The 17,658-nt window shown below is 38.6% G+C and overlaps 1 long non-coding RNA gene across 4 annotated transcripts in view; it reads right to left on the reverse strand.

Moving 5' to 3' along the window:
- LOC108448368 overlaps nucleotides 1–17,658 on the reverse strand; it is a 132,865-nt gene that overhangs the window by 12,262 nt on the left and 102,945 nt on the right. For 3 of the 4 annotated variants that reach the window (XR_001864268.1, XR_001864267.1, XR_001864266.1), the window contains exons 8-10: nucleotides 7,697–7,753; nucleotides 6,849–7,012; nucleotides 962–1,144 (exon numbers count right to left, since the gene is read on the reverse strand). This is a non-coding gene — a long non-coding RNA (uncharacterized LOC108448368). The remainder of the gene's footprint in view (nucleotides 1–961; nucleotides 1,145–6,848; nucleotides 7,013–7,696; nucleotides 7,754–17,658) is intronic. The other variant, XR_001864269.1, reaches the window with a different exon arrangement.

The following is a 17,658-nucleotide window of genomic DNA, read 5'->3' on the forward strand; positions in this document are numbered from 1 at the left end:
TTTGATGAACATCAAGATAATTGTGAAAAAGGAAAAAATGTAGAACTAAATAACTGTTCAGATATCCACGCATTTTGGTCCCACCTCAAAGAAGAAATTCTTACTCTCATGTTTACAGCTCAGTGCACAAGACCATAAATACCTGCAGTAACCAAAGATGTTTGATTACAAAAAAAACCAATTCTCACATGAATGTGGTTCATACTAAGAGACCTGTAAAAGTTCTAAATCTGACTATAGAAGAGCTTACAGATATAAATTATGATGGCATATTTAATATAAATCTAAGTAATTTCACTACTTTTAGAAAAGAAATTAAAATTAAGGCAAAAGTTTTAAGCAGTTCAGGTGATGTCCAAACAGAGAAAGAAGGGGGTGGCAGCAGGAGAGCATGTGTGCACGTGCCTTCATGTGTAAAAGATCCAAGAGAGTTCAAGTAAAATTCAGCCAGGCTACGCAGAGGGAGTGTCACCTGAGATTTCTGCTTTTAGTCGTCAAAGTGCAGTGGTGAGTCTGAACTCCTAAGTGAAACCTGTCAGGCACAGCATTTGTATTAAGACAAATCTTGAAGGGGAAGCATAATTTACTTCTTGGATAATTTGGGAGATAATTCTTTCATAGACATCCACCCAAAATAGATAACTATGAGAGGAAAAAGAATTCCCCACCATTCTCTCACAAACAATAACTCTGTACACAGGGAAATACACCCACACATGGCACACAAAAAAACCCACTAGACCTCCTTCTCACATGCATTTCTACTCTTTTCAAAGCTACACTGTTCAAATCAAGAGTATTTCCTATAAATCCATGTTTAATAAAGAGCATTTAATGTGAATCTTTCTCCGTTAAGAACCAAACATACCCAACTTTACGGGCCATCTGGGAATGCTTCCCAAATCCAAATTTAGGGTCCAGTAACAAGTCCTACATATAGCATTTTTGTGTGAACACTTACCCTTCCTGTGTTGAATTTTCCTGAACTGGAGCCACTATCTCTCTGCACATGAAGGAAACTCTGTGGGGGATCAGAAACCTGGCACAGCCAAACGCCAGAGCTGGATGGACCCAACCACTCTGCTCCACACCCTTTCTCTGTGGAGACTCCATCCAGTCTCGTGGATGCTCATCTGCTCTAAACCTATGGGGGGACAGGAGGAAAAGTGTGTTAAGAGCTTTCTTGAAAAAACATCAAAGCTGAAAACCTTATGGTTTGAGGATTTGTTGAAAAACAAAACCTGGCCCCTCAAGTAAGGGCTCTTAAAAAGATAAAAAGCAATCAATGTAGCATTTACTTCCCATCCCACTACTGTACCAACTGTCAAACACTCTTGGAAATAAAAGTAGGAAATACTTCATTTTCTGTTTGCTCAGGAAAAAAGCATCTTTCCATCAACTTTAAAAATTTTGACAAAAATTACTAGGAATAATGCAGGAGTAATTTTATTACAGGGGAAGTTATACAGAACCTTTTTAGGGAGCACCAAACTAAAGTCTTGAAAAACTGAGACCTAACCAATTTTTTTCAACTTCCTGAAGAAGAAAGTTGTTCGGAATTGTGAACATATGAAGTTATTTCTCTCTTCAGTGCAAGCCCCAAGTGTGTTTAATAGTTTTGCTAAATATGATTGAAAGAAAACCATGCCTGAGGGAAACGATCCTTTGCTGGATATGTATAAGGGTTGAAGCAGCTTGGTCAATGAGTGACCATAGCATATGAATCTAAAACTAATCTCAGAGAGCCTGAGGGCACCCAAAGCTAACCTAGTCAAGTAGTTATTTTTTCATTTGCTCTGAGCTAAATACACTGTCTACAAAAGACTCCCTGTACACCTCACAGCAAGTGTTTTGTTTTCCTCACATTAAAAGAGAAAACTTTTAAACAAGATATTGTATTGTGTGCATAACAGCAAATTGAAAATAATTACATAATAGAAAAAGCAGTCTCTTAGTTGTCACTAAAGTGACATAGTTCTAAAAATTGCTGAGAAAAAAATTTGCCACGAGACAACTTCAGAGCTTAGATCTATCCCATGTCATCTCAGATCCACCCTCAGAACATCTGGGGGGAGTGACCTGTCAGCTTGTGGCTTGTGATTCCCCACATGGAATCCATGGTCCACCACACCCTGGCTGCTGACCTTGGTCCTCCTGTCTCAAACAAGAGAGATGGGTGAGAGAGTGCTGCCCTCTTGTCTCACCAGTGCAGGCACCCTCTCTTTGAAACTGCATAATGCCTCTTCAAAATATCAACCAATCTTTACGAAACTGAAGAGAACTTTTGTAAAAATAATCCATATTACCTAAAGCATTAGGAAATGTACAGAACTGATTTTTTTGAGTAAAATACGATAATGAACAAATCCGATTACACTTCACAATAAAGCTGCCTGAGACAGAACAACTGCTCTGTAAACAAGGGCAAGGGATGGGGTGAAAAAAATCACTGAAAAATATTAAGTCCCCTGAGCACCACAGCATGTGCAATTTTCATTGTGCTTCGAGACGTACTTGTGTGGCCTTGTTCCTTCTATTGATCACGTAGGTCTTTCCTAATAGAGTTACAAGGCATTTTCAGTTGCAGACTTAGAAACCTGTGGGAAATGGGATCCAATCATCTGGCTGCTACGTTCCTGTAAGGCCAGCTCTGTCTTGCTGCTACTGCTCTGTTGGGCTTTAAGCACAATACCAGCACATCTAGGGCTGTGAAGCAGAGAGCAGGGATTGTGTCATCACAGGTTATGAATTTCTGCGAAGCAAGAACCAAGTCTGTGTGGTCATTTACAAAGTCCACTTAATTGTTAATTTTCTTTTTTTTTTCTTTTTTTCGTTATGAAACTGCATGTCTGATTTCCAAGAGGGATGTAAATGCAGGAAGTAAGTGGGAATCATTAAGAGGTATTTTATGTCCTTTCTGCATCCCAATACGTATTGTAATGAATGAACAAACAGACATTTTTAATGTTATGCTAAGGCAGAAGGTACTGGAAATAATCAAATCTCAGTGAAAATAAATGTTACTTTACACAAGAAACTCAAGGCACAGGGAATCTCAGTAAAACAATCTGTACTTTGGGTTCTTGCATCAAAATAAAGACAAGACATTTGTGTTTCGCTTATCAGAGATGCAATCAAAGATAATCAGAAAACAAGGAGAAACTTGTGCATTTGAAAATTTTGTACTGAAAAAATTACACAAATAAGTTACCTACTACATTCTATGACTTAGAAACTGAAGCCTGTAATAAGATAAAATACTCTTTTCTCATGTAATATTAGTAATGGCAATTTAAGATGCTGATCTATTAAAAAAATAAAAAGTCTGGGTAAAATTCAAGGCAAAATCTATCCAGCCAAACTGTGGAAAAATTTCAGCTTATGTTGACATGACAAAGTTTTTGGAAACAACAACTTTCAGAATCAAGCCCATGGCTGCTCTCCCCAAGACTTTCACAAGAAAGACTCCTGGAGGCCCAAGGGAGTCAGCTCAGGACTTCCACAAGAGAGATGTGAGTCAGTCACAAATGTGGGAGAGGGCAAAGGGACTCCGTTGCATGCACAGTTATATTTATAGACTACCTGACATTAAAAATACCCCAACAACAACAAACCCAAAAGGTTTCATGGCAGAGTTTCTCTTCTCAAGAACAACACGTCAGTGGCCACAAGGACAAATTACAGGCTCACCAATGAAGAGCAATAAAGATAATCTCTCTGTTCTGTTCCCACCTGCAATGTGCATCTTTCACCACATCAGCATGACAGCTCTGAGATTAGTGGTACCCTGAAAAGCTAAAACACTTCCATGTTTGATTTCCTGAAAAGCTGAAACACTTCCACGTTTGAGTTCATAGTCAAAATTTCTTTACCATCACAGTGTAGACATAAATATTTTATCATGGTCTGGAGGCCCTTCCCAGGAAACAACACAATGTAGGCAAATTTATATGCCTAGAAGCTGGAAAGTGCTCTTGATTGCACCACTTTTACTAAATTATTACACTGGCTTTGGTGAAGTTCACCAAGATGAGAAGAAACGGGGTTCTGTGCTATGCATTCCCCTCTGCAAGGCCTTATCTAAAGAGACTGTACAAGCAAGAGAGTGTGGGGGGAAAAAAGCATCACTCCAAACTGAATAAGGATGAAACAGCACAAAAGTACGTGCAAACATTTAACAGCCCAAAGAGGATGATATGGTCCATGAAGACTTACCCTCATAACCTCAGGAAATACAAATCAATCTGTGTTTCATCATCTGAAACTTGAACTTCTAGCTAGTAGCTCTGTGCTCTTCCCCTGCCTTCTTCAAAAACTCCTCCTTGAGCTGATTTACACTATTTGCTTCTACTGCTGACTTCGGCAGTTTGTTCCAGACTGTATTTCAACTACCCTTTGTGTAAAACTGTTCTGTCTGAATATATCGGAGTCCCTAAATTCTGGTACACATATTGGAGTGGTTACAGGAGTAATTTTAGTGTGTCTGGCAGCTAGCCTAACTCGTGCTCTGATCTCTCCTCCCTTCCCTCAACTGAACAGTTAATACTTTGCCATCAAAGTCAGGGCTACTACAAAGGGAATCTGCTCCAGCCAAATGCCCAGAGGGACAGCGCCTGAACTTGTCGCACACTGGCAGGACACTGTGGCCAGAGCAGCCTTCCTAACCTTTAGAAGGGGACCAAAGAGTAAGCAAATAGAGAGGAGCAGGACTCTATGTCATACTCTGTTAAAGAATTTGATCCTATTCACAGACCCTTTTTCTGCTTTCCATAAACATTTCCACAGGTTAAAGGCAAAACAAAACAAAATATTGATACAAACAAACTAAAATAAAGTTGAATATAGGTATTTGTGAAAACTGAGCTTTATTCTTTATTTTTACTACATTTTGAATGAAAGAGGTATAAAATTTATCGGGATCTCAACTGCAGCTGTACGTTGGCAATTATGTGGCTGGAAAGAAGACTGAATAGCAGCCTCCAGATCCTGAATAAATTGTCAGTTGATATTAAACAGGAAGTACAGGATTCTTAGTTTTGACTTCTGAGGATCTGCATTTTCTAAAAGATGATTACTTGCAAGAGTATTTTTAAATCCTCTTTTGTGCATGAACTAAGGTTAGGAAAGAGGCAGATAATCTATCAAGTGTGCCATAACTTTTAAATGAAGGTGACATATTTTTCCCAGTCTGAACAACTTTCATCAGGAATATTTTTGGAAATTTAAAAAATCTTTTTGATGTCAAAAAACTGTTCTCACATTCTTTTGAAGCAGACAAAAGGTCAATGTTAATTGCAATATGTTGTAAATCATATAGATTACTTTCAAGAAAATATTTAAGGGAGATATCTTATATGTGACATTCATTCTTCAGCCATCCAGACGTGGATGATGTTTAATTTATAAAGATTTAAAAGGTTGGAAGTCTCTTGCAAAATACAGAATTTAATGACATTCTTCTGTTTTGTTACCAATTCACAGATATCATCTCCTCTTATTTATGGAGAGAACTGTATTAATCATCACATGCAGAGTTGCAAATTCAGCAGAAACATAAATTATCAGTTCTAAACCTCAAATTCTTTCAAAGGATCCGTAAAAATAAAAGTTTTGAATAGCCTGGATAGAACAAATGGACAAGAAAAGATAATGCATCTTTTGAAACACAAACCTGTAGAGATGTTATGCTCAATTACTCTGACAAAAGATTTGGAAACCAACAATATCCCCTGTGGAATACCACTGCTAAACTGGAATGCTAAATCAAAAGCTCAAAGTTAAGCAAGAACAATATAGCATAAGCCACATTAAATGTGTGTCATCCCTAAAGCTAGAACACACTTGGATATTTATTAGATAACTATTTCTACCTTTGGGGGATGGGGTAAGGCAGGGGGGAAGAGTTCAGATGAATAAAATATCAGTAAAAGTACCACTCTGGATTTCACATGGAGGAATGGTGGGGCTGGGCAGGCTGCCTCCCCCACTGCAAGTCCTCTGATGATCAGTCAGAGAGTTCAAAGCTTGTTTTAGCTTCTAAACAAAGGCTCAGAACACAGTCCTTGCTTATCTTCAGAGACAACAAAAAGCCCTACTAGAACGTGAGGAAGGGAGCAGCTGCTTGGAAGGGTTTTGAAGGAAGGAGCAGTGACAGCTGTGGTGGCCAACAATCAGCCACTGGGTGCAGCTGAGGACTTGCAGCAAGAAAAAGGCATTGCAGGAACCCCAGTACTGCCACGTTGCAGTGGTGTATGGAAAACACTCTTGGTTTATTTCAGCCAAGCCACACAAGGAACGGGATTTGCATGCAAGCAAAAGCTTCCATCTGCTAGGAGAAACGGGGACACATCCAGGCACCTACTGCGGGATCAGGGCAGGGGCACAGGGGGGAGAGGGGCTCTGCAGGCAGCTGGTGCTATCAGTACTGCTCATCAACCCTGCATCGCTGTGGATGTTTGGGAAGCTGCTGCATTTGGGACACAGCTATCCCGACACTGGTGTTGAGTAACAAGGAATGGAATGCAGGCTCTTTCTGAGGGACAGGAATGACATTGCCAAAAACGCACTAAGAATACAAGTCCAATTTAGGCCAGTCAGTTCTTATTATCTTCACTGGGATGGCAAGTCCATAATTTTGGCTGCACAGAAAAAAGAGATCATCTTTCTGGACTACAGGCCTGACATGCAGAGCTGCTGCACACGCAGCTGGAGGAGGCAGGGGTCTGGAAGGGCCTTGGAACACAGCAGGTGGGAATCTTGAGTTCTAGTACTAGGACATAAGTGATGGGATTACAGATGAGTAAAAAACCCAGTAAAATTTAGGTGAATTATGGTATAATTTAGTCTACCTGTTCTGGATGTTCCTCCTGAATATCCAAGCTCTGTGTCCTAGATAACAGAGGTGCTGCAGGATCAGCTTTGCTACACTCCTTGTTCTCCAGACAGATATGCCAGTCAGCAGGGAATCATTATTCACATGGAAAAGGATGAATTTGTTGATTGATGTTAAAAGCTGATAGGGAAGTTGAAAGGACAACAAACAAGAAGAAATACAGAGCACACAACTGTGGTTTTAAAGTTAATGGGTTTTTCCCATCAGGTAATGCTGCATATGAAATAATAATGGTGCTAACTAAAACATTAGTTACTACTTGATGATGACACTTTACATCTTTCTGTAAACCTCTTATTGACACTAGCAGAATCTCCTGTGAATAAGGGAGAATAATGTCCTACATCAATATCTGGCATATGTAATGTGTTTATATAATCCAGTCCTCTTCGCGGAATTAATTTAATCTGTCTGGTTTGGAGCATGTACTGCTGGTTACCCGTGCTCCCTGTGTGCTTTTATTTCTTGGAGATGCAGCTTGTTCTGTTTTTCTGGCATCTTGGCTGTCTATTGAATGGGGGTAAGAGCACAGACTTAGTGGCAATCTACTGACAATCACTGTTGCCAAACCAGAGCTGTGTTTGTGTGGGATGCAAACAACAGCCACTCATCCTTCAATTTCTGAACACCAAATTGACAGGTAGCTCTTAGAGAAGTTTCACTTCTAAATTATTAAGTAAAGGAGAAAGAAAGAGGAGGAAAAAAAGGGCTAAGAAATTAGAGATGCATACTGAATTACTCCAGTGAACAATATTGATTGACAAATCCAGTCTTAAAATCAGAATTAAAATTAACTGCACTTACCGCATCAGTCAGTCACATTGCAGAGTTTGAAAGTCTGGCATGAAAGATGAACAAATGCTGTGAAAGATAAAACCAAAATGCAATTATGATATCAAAAATATTTGCCAGTTATATTTTATACAGGAGTAACAAACACATCCTCACAAGTTTGAAAACTTTGCATTACTCGGGGGGAGTGAGTAATTGTTAATCTTGAAACTTTTTCAAAAAGTTCTAATGCAAGGGGTTTTAGCTATCAATCAAAATCAAATTAAAAGGGTTTATGGCAAGTGAATCAAAGCAATACAATTTTATTTTTCTGATGAGATTTATTTACATAGTGAGACTAAAAATGTCTCAGATTTATGCACCCTCTCTAGGAACATGAATTTCCCGGATTTGAAACCTTTAATGCAATAACCTTTACCCTGCTTTGAGATAAGCCTGTGTCAGCATTTATAAAGTAATGTCTTTCTAGCTGTTTGGTCCAATATAATAAACCAGTTCCTCCTCCTGTGTTAAATAATAACTTTTATTCCTTTAAGGCCCCTTTCTTTTAATCCAGCATTTCCGTTCCATTTTCCTCCTCTACCTCCAGATCTAGAGAAATTCCAGGAAACTTTCCCAAGAGATTCCTCTAAGATAAACAAGAATATATCTCTAGAAACACTTTGAGGACTAAAAGGCTTGTCTGTAGTAAAATCAGTGGTAGAACTGCCTCGGATTACACTGGAGGCTCTAAAGATCTGCAGCTTTACTTTCACTGCTGCTGCACCATCGGGTGTACTCTTCCAAGGAAGAGTGTTGTATCAAAGGACAAATTTGTGCTGCCCATACACACATGGAGTAAAAAATGCACAAAGAACATTTTCTTTGCTGGCTTCTGTCATTAAGACCATCTTCCTGGATTTAATTACTGAGCACACCAAAATATCAATCCTAAACAGACATCTCATTTACTGCCTACCTTTCAATTGACTTCATTTTTTTCATACTTTGACCCAAAAACATTGTCAGTTTTCCCTTAAAAGTAGCCATGGAAGTTTTATTTCTTACCAGCCTTCAAAGACTCATATTTGTTGTTCCTTCTTTTTCTGTCTATAAAGTACATTACCAATAAGATACAAAGAGACTAAATACAGCTAGGTTAGAGTACTACAGAAAGGGCTTGTGATATTTTTCACAAATTTTTAAAACTGTGCAGTTGCCCAGGACTGGGAAGATGCTGAGCTGTGCTCAGTGTTCTTCTACAGATAAAATAGATGTCCAAGACACAGAAAAAGCGTGTTATTCCTCATGGTGCATCTTAAGCACTGTGGCAGTTTCCCTGTGAAAACCTGAGAGGAGGAATCATTATCAGGGCAGCAGAGGGACATGCTCAGTTGGTTAACAAACAAGGCACACTTTCTTCATTAGGCCATGCCACACATGGATACCTGCTTCCTGCATCTCCATAATCACAGTGACAAGGAGCAGGACTTCTTCTGCTTGCTATGAGGCTTTCTGGATCACTGGAGATGATTTTCAGAGCCTTGCTGCACAGATTCTGCCAATTTGTGTTCAGGCTCCTCTATAGGATGGAATAAGCAGCCGAACAAGCACCTGGCATAGAAGATGAATCCAAGTGCCCAGGCTGCACAGCACCCACGGCAAAGTACAAACAACCAATACCCTAACCCCCCATAATTTACCATAGTGCCAAAGCAAATCAAGTGACGAATACTGCTGACCTAATGGTGGCCAGGGGAGAGCTGAACTTGTTAAAAACTTGCCATAGGTTTATTCTTTGATCCTTTGTTTAATCTTCTTGCTCATCCTATTTTGTTCCCTCTCACACAAACCAACATACAAAAAAAAAAAAAAAAAAAAGCTGCGTAAGACAGGTGCCCAATTACAGCCTCAGGCACCATGCAGCTGTCCAGGTAGGATATGGCATTTGGGCCATGTCTCATTCCCACTGACCCTTTTCATCCAGGGCACTCAGAATATCCGGGACAACCAGCAGCAGCCCTTGCTCTCAGGTGCTGTTTTCCTCTGCACTTCCCATGTCACGAGCCCTGGGCTCGTGCAGAACTGATGGGCTGTGCACAAATGTCACACATGCCACATATGCCGTGCAAATCTGCTGCTCTTGGGTGGGGACGGCACAGTTCCACCAGCTCAGGACTCTGAATCCAAGGATGAACAAAAGACTGGTGTTTCCCGTATATCCTGGATTTTGAAAGTGCTGGTGAGCTGTCCTTGGCACACCTCACTTTACAGGCATGTCAGGGGGGGCTGTGTATGAAACAAATGATTTGATGAAGGCACAAGCTCTTCTGCGACAGGTGAGGGGAGACAGGGTGTGGCAATACCTTGAGATCAAAAGAAGGTAAATAGCCTAGTTAGCAATAAAGGTTGACCACTACAGTCCAAATAATTCAATTTAAAGTACTGCAAATCTACTCCTGCAGCATATAATATCATCATGAGCATGTCTATTCTAACCCACTGATGACCTCAGGGAGTTTTAAAGAATATTGCTTCTATTTTCTGTCCTTTCATCCCTAATGTATACAGGCAGACTTAGCTCTGTCTGCAACAAGAGAAACCATTATGTCTTAAGAAATAAACTGACCACTCCCATTATCTGAATGCCAAATTTCATATACTCAAGTCAACAATATCCCACACCAGCCTTTCAGCTCAGTGAAATGATGTGGGCTGAGATCTCTAAAATCACCAGGATAGAAGCAACATTTTAGTCAACTGCAACATGAAACCATAGCAAGAAAAACACTGCTGGCATGCTAAAATATGAAACACTGCCATTATATTTAAGATGTTTCCAAGAGAGAATATTACATTTATTCTTGGGAATAAATTCACAGATTTACTATACATCAGACATTAGGGTTTATTTTTCTGTATAAAATAAATATAGCAAGAGTGTAAGATTATGACTTCACTATTATTTTGTAAAACCATTTAATTGAAACAGAGATGCCTATTCACCTGATGTCATAAAACCAAAAACAGAACCATCAAATTATTGTACATCACAAGCACATTGTACACGAAGAAAACATAGGTAGACTTTCTTGTGAAACTGCTGGGTTTTATCACTGTTTAATGATTTGTTGCACTATTTATAGGATAAACAATAAATCTAACATGATTCATCATATTAGCCAATAAATCATGAGACAAGTCATTAGGCAGAGTGATAAAATCAAGTGTTTTAGAAATAAGTTAATCTATGATGCCAATGCCTAATCTAAATAGTTGCTTTAAAACCCTATTTACTAATCATTTTTACCTAAAGAAAGACTAATGATTATGTAGATTAAATGTGTACTTATTCCTATAATCACATGTTCTGTGCTGGTCTGTTTAAAAAGAAAAAAAAGATCAAAAACATCCACTGGAAAAAAAAGTAACATCATTTTGATTGTGTTTGTATATTTATGAAGGGATTTCTGCACCACGTTTGAGTCTTCCTTCAATTTTGGAGAAGAAATGGTTAATTAAAGCATGCTGCAAGGTTGCTGGACATATATTATCTTCAGCTATGAATTCCATAATATCCTAATTAACAATTTCATTAAGATGTGAAGGCTGGTTCTAATGCGTCTTCATTCTTCAGCCTGAATATAACCCTGTAGACTTTCTCTTTTGTGACAACTGTGTTTATAGCTTCTCTACCCATAGAGCTTCATGGCACTTCGAATTATGCTCAAGAGTATATGGGCATCACGTCACATTTGTGTGCCTGATATCATACATGACTCGCTGCACTCCAGCCAGGGTCCTTAATGTACATTCTACAGATGGACTACCCTCTGAATGCTTAGCCAGATATTAAGTTAAATCTTTTTGGAGTCAAGCTTGTTTCACATCAGTTATACAAACATATTGGTTCCTTTAAAAGGACAAATGCACTGAGAATAAGACAGGGAATCTAGGTTGGAAATCTAGGAAAATCATTTTAAATTTCAATTTAACCTTTACATTTGAAAATCTCTTCTGTGGGAATTATTGTTATCTGTGGAGGGTTTGTTTTCATTTACTTAATCCCGAAGAGAAGTAGCTGAGCAATATTTATCAAGAGTAGGTAAGCAGTATAGTTGGCTTAACATGAAAGAAACAAACAGCAACGCAACCTCCTTCCCTCTCACTTTCTATTTTGTATTAAAATGCAACAAACCTGAAAAGATAGTGGCAAACCAACACAATATGTTCTAGTTCAGGATTTTTCCTCAAAAAGAAAAAAAAAAATGTTAACATTTGCTTGCCACTGCTGCCTATCTATTTATCATATTGGGACTATGTCATACCTCTACTGTACCTTCTCAATAAGGCTAATCTTGAGAGCAAGGTATTTTCCTCTAACTGAAAGAATATGTTTGAGTAAAAAAAATAAAGCATCTGTAATTAGGGCTGTGACCAACACTTTACTTGTCACCCAGAGTCGGGTGAACAAACCCCTCCAGCTCACCAAGTGCACTCGGTAAAGGAAGGGAAGAGGAGCAGCAAGCCTGGCCCTGGGAGGGGGGCTGTGTCACAGAGGCTGAAGGGAGCAGAGGGGATATTGTTGGGCTTGTTGTTGCTTTCTTGCTTTCTTTTTATCTCAATCCATACAGCATGTTTTGTAAAATGTGTCTGAGACACAACTGGAGAAGTGAGAGCAATTTGATGCTTTGTGCAGTATAGGCAGGGATGGTTTGTTTCTATCTTTGGTTTACAATGTGCAGACACCACATACATATAAAAATGTAATAACCAGGAGCACGCCAGAGTCATATGCCAGCAGTCCCTTGTTATTCTTTTAGAACCTGCTTATCTTTTGCTTCACTTTTTCCTGGTGACACTTAAGGTCAGATTTTTAAAGGCACTTAGATGCCTCATTTTATTGAAATCAGTGGGAGCTAGGTGCTTAAACACCTTTGAAGAACTAGCCCTTTAATGTTTATTAACAATGCCTCAGATGAGGGTACATCCCAGAAAACATAATAATTGCCTTCCTTTATTAACTGTGGTGTGTCAAGATAAGATAGAATCAAGTCCTCAGACTCATCTCCTCTCAATGATTTCCTAAATGAGATCAGTTCCCACTTACATCCTGAATGACCAAGGGTGACTAAATCAGAGCAATGAAGTATGTTTATGTCCTTGAAACTCAAATAATCTTGCAGGCACTTCTCCCAGTGTTGCTGATTCACATATTATCAAGTCTTAAAAAGTTTTTTGTTTTTCTCCAACACTCAGCTGTGACCACTTTAACTTCAGGAGAATATCTCCCTTTTCTCTTTAGGTAAAAATGAAACTTTTATTTTCCCTTGGGAGCTTAGACCCTCACATGTGAACTATTGAACTAGAAATAAACCAGACTTATTTCTTTGTATTTTCCTCCTCATAATTTTAGTCTGGTGGATTCACATATACTTTGTTCATCAATGCGTAGCACAAAACAGAGATCTCCAAGTCAGCCATAAGGATACATCTCACATCTCTGGATAAGAAAAATAAAAAGTAAGGAACAAAACACTTCTAAAAGAGGCTTTTGGATGACTTTTGGTAAGGGGAAAGTAGGGAAGAGAAAAGGAAGGACTGTTTTCCTGACAGACCTTCAGTGTCAATGGACAATCTTTTCAACAACTCGAATGAGCTTTGGCTAAAGCCCTGAGCTGAACCTCCTAAAGCTCGAGCTAAGACATTTCAGCATTTCCACTTGTTACACTAAAGGCAGATTTCCATCGGCACTCATTTCTACCTTCTGCTTAACTGTGGGCACCCCTGGAGACTGTATTCCTGATGGGAACCTTCCTCCCTTTTTGTGTCCTACAAGCACAGCAGTCACATTTCACCCCTAGAAATCTCTCCTGAGGGTTACGTACCTCATGTACCAACTAAGAGGTGCTCAAGCTTTCACACGAAAGCCATACCTGTGCCTCTAAAGTCATTCAAATCTATTTTTGCTTCTGTGATTCTCTTTGTCACTGCTGTCTCTCTACCCTACTCATCCTATTTAATCCCCTCCATAGCGAGAGACCAGCAGACCAGCACTCTGAACAGTGAGCAGGGTATGTTAGTGCACCGTGAGATGTATTCAAAGCATCTGCCAGAATGGTGAAAGGTTTGAGTTCAGCCTTAACTAACTACAAGAGACCCTCCCAGCTTCTCATGCTATTTCCCTCTAATCACCAAAACAACAACAAACCAAAACAACCGACCAACAAATGCATTTTGGGATTTTTTACCTAATTTGATTTTCTCTTCGTCAATCATCAGGTCATTTCTTGGAAGTCTCATTCTGCACCTGAGACACCTGAAGCATTATTTTTTAATTGGTCCAGAACTGGGAGGGAGAAGACTGGATTCGTGTTGTGTTTCTGCAGAAGCAGGTAATTCCTGGCCACACCACCTCTCCAGGTAACTGCTTCTAATGCCTGCTAAATCAATTTTAACACTCTGCTGTTTAATAACAGCATAAAGTACAGCCCTTGCATGGATTTAATTAGAGCCATGCAATTGACAAAGAGTGCACAGAACAGTGCTGCATTGAAAGAAACCCACTCGTTAGCTCAATAAATTCAAGACTGACTGGAAGGGCGCTTCTTAAAAACTAAATTTTTGAGGTATTATGATCAGTGAAACTAACCCAACAGTCATTCACAGATAAAATTGTAATATTTCAAGTACCTCCCCTACCTACAACATCTGTTGATGTCAGCAGACACCCTGTGTCCATTTATATGCAGGGCCAGGGCTATTTCGTACATCAGCACTGATATACTCTTTCCTATCGCTAGTCAACCCAGATGTTTTCAGAGTGATAATCAGGTCATGTGGGAACTGCATGGCTAAAAAATTGAGTAGTAAAACTGTATTCCTGTAAATTTTTTGTATAACTAGATTTTAGTCAGGGATGAAGAGGTTCCTATCTAAGACATCCAAAATTATTTGTAAAGTAGTACTGCAAAAACATTTTACAGTGAATTACTTTTTAAAACATATTTTAAACAGAAACACATCACCATATTTTCTGTGGGCTTGGAAGCTTATGTTAAGTTTCCAAATAAGTCAATTCTATAAAGATAACATCTTTTCTTTAAAAAAAAAGTGTTGCAAGCTACTACTGTACATAACAAATAAGCTTTAATTAAAATTTAAATTGAAATCTGTATTGGCTAATCACTCCTGAACAGGAAATATTTTAAGATAAGGTTTTCAAAAGCTCTCTGGTCAAATGGTCCAGTGTTTAGTACCTATAATTAGGGTAAAAATGTCAAATTCTTCTGTTCGCCAAAGTCTAAGTGAGATTTACTAAAGTGCTTGATATCCATCTGTTCCTACTGTGACATTTACAGCTGAATTGCTACACAAGCTCAGCACCCAAAACGCTGAAGTCCTCTGGGAATCTGGATATGTTTTGACAAACAGTATCTGAGCCCAGGTAGAATCTCTGCTTGCTTAAAATCTAGTTCCAACTGCAGGGGATGAACTATGCTGCAAATCTGTCCTGTAACCATTAGCACCACAGCGCCACGTGCCTTTTCCTTCACCCAGCTTTTCTGAAGGGCGTTGCAGTGAACACAATACTTGCATTAGTATAAAAATCGCATTTTTTTTGTAAGTTCACACACAGCTAATTTCCTGATTGACTAGTTACATATCTGACAAGTCTCTTACGTACAGAGATACTCAAATCACTTAGGCCACATGCAAAAGTTAGCTCCAGATGAAGAGTAAGTGAAACCCACCCCGAGAGATCAGTGCCCAGTCGGATTTGCTGACCCATGAGACTGTCCATTTCCAGTGGAGGTAAATAGCTGTAAGATTGTTAACAGGGAGACCTGAGGCAGTCATAAAGCCCTGCCTAAGGTGATTTGAGATATCACCCCATACTTTTAACCCATTATAAATAAATCAATAAAAGCCAAAGTAAGCAAAGTGAATACATATCATATTTAAATCTAATTATTGGTTAATTTTGTACAGATCTCTAGTAGTCTTCGGTAGGGGTAATCTCATCTTCCAGCCATATCTTCCTGCACATACCAACACTACATATAACTGCAGGCACGCAGCTGACTTCCAAAATGGTCTCTCAGAGAAAATTACTCTTTTTATTGTGTTTTTATGGTATTTTGATTCATATTTTATAATAAAGTAACTTTTAAAGTTTCCCAAATGCAACATTATTTCTATGTTTTCCTAAGAACAAAAAAAACGTGTATGGTCTTTAAAAAAAATAAAATTCTTTTCATAAGCCAACATTTATATTTTCTATTGAAAACGTGCTACTGCAATAAAGTGGTTTATGTTAATATATTAAAAAAAAAACAAACTGTCAAAACCTGCATGAGTTGTTTAAGCACTAGAAATGAAAACCAGCAACAATGAAGATGTGCTGCCTTCGTATTTGGCCATGTGCCACAACTCTAAAGAGGAGTCCATCTAGAACATGCACTGCATTACCCTGTTGAGCAAGCTATTGGCACTCTTTCTTTTTTCCCCTAAAGTAAAACATTTTTGACAAGCAACTCATCTATAGCCATTTCACACAGCTTTTCTTTCATTTGCATTCTCATTAGAAAAATGAGATTATATAAAACCGAACGTGGAAGTGCTCACCACGGAGTGAAAACAGGGAACCCCGCATCCGAGGTGATAATCCAAACCGAGCTGACAGCAGATAGGATGCGAGATCCATGATTGGCAATTTAAGCAACACCAAGTGAAATATGAGCAGCAACATCACATCACAAATCATTGAAACAAAGGGACTCAACCTTTTTCAGGTTAACTTAATAGGGGCTGGACAAAACAAGAATGGACACTTTATAGGAAAAGAAATAAAAAGAGGATTTTTCTAAACACTTTAGCCATTTTGGGAATAATACTGGGGGGAAATAATGCTTTAGCTGTGATTGTATTGAAGAAATAATACATTTTGGCTCATCCAAATGCTTTGATTTTATTGTTAGGAAATCTCCAGGTTCACAAGTGCACGATGCCAAGTTTTAAACATATTGTAATAGAGTCAATTTTCAAACCAGTTCCAGAGAGCCACAAATGCAGAAGTCATTAACAAATAATGGGCTTTGTGTGCTTGCTGATATTTTATTTATTTATTGCACCTCATTTTGTAAAACATTCCTCTGTCACTAGAAAGCACAGAAATAGGCAATGCAAAAACAGTTGCTCTACCAGACATCATATGCTTGGATGAGGTTCCTAAAATAAAAAAGTGGCTGCATCATTTTTGTTAGCTGCTGACGTAAGCTTTTTAAAAATATTTGAAATCTGGGAAAAATGAAAATAAAATATATCAGATAGTATGGTGACTGTAACAACCTGGCTCAGATTAGGCTTAGATTCTAGTGTATTTAAGAGTTCTTGTACAACTTCAATGATAAGGAAAATGAATGCGTTCCAGAAGTTTTTAAAGGCACCGTAGAAGAGGCAGCACCAAATAATTATAAAAAAATGTGTAGTTTGCTTTCTAGAAAATCACATTCGAACTCAGTATCTTTCCTTTACCTTATACATGTCTACACAAAAGGCAAAGCCTAATTAATGAAAATGTGCAGGTGCAATAAACAAGCTCAGTTCTTCTGGATGAGTTTACTTCCTTTATTGGGTCAGTTTTGGAGCTCGTTATAAATCAACAGAGTCTCAGCCTAGAATTGCAGACACTCCTGTATAAATACTGATAAAATATAAATAGATACTTTTTCTAAAATATGAGCTAGAAAAATAATAAGCAACATCCATGATGTTTACAGCCAGTGCCCAGGCTTTATAATCCAAGGCCCTAAATCCTTCTTAAATGCCTTGCTGTTTAAAGATTCCAGGAGCATCCTGTGTTTCATAAACACAAGAATGACATTTTAATTTTTCTATAATGGCAAATATGCAAAAAAGAAAAAAATAAAGTCTTTTAGACACAATCCCTATGCAGTCAAAAAAGAATGTGAGCGCAGCATCCTTCTGGCACA

This window comes from Corvus brachyrhynchos, unplaced genomic scaffold (genome assembly GCF_000691975.1).
Source record: "Corvus brachyrhynchos isolate BGI_N302 unplaced genomic scaffold, ASM69197v1 scaffold26, whole genome shotgun sequence".
NCBI lineage: Eukaryota > Metazoa > Chordata > Aves > Passeriformes > Corvidae > Corvus > Corvus brachyrhynchos.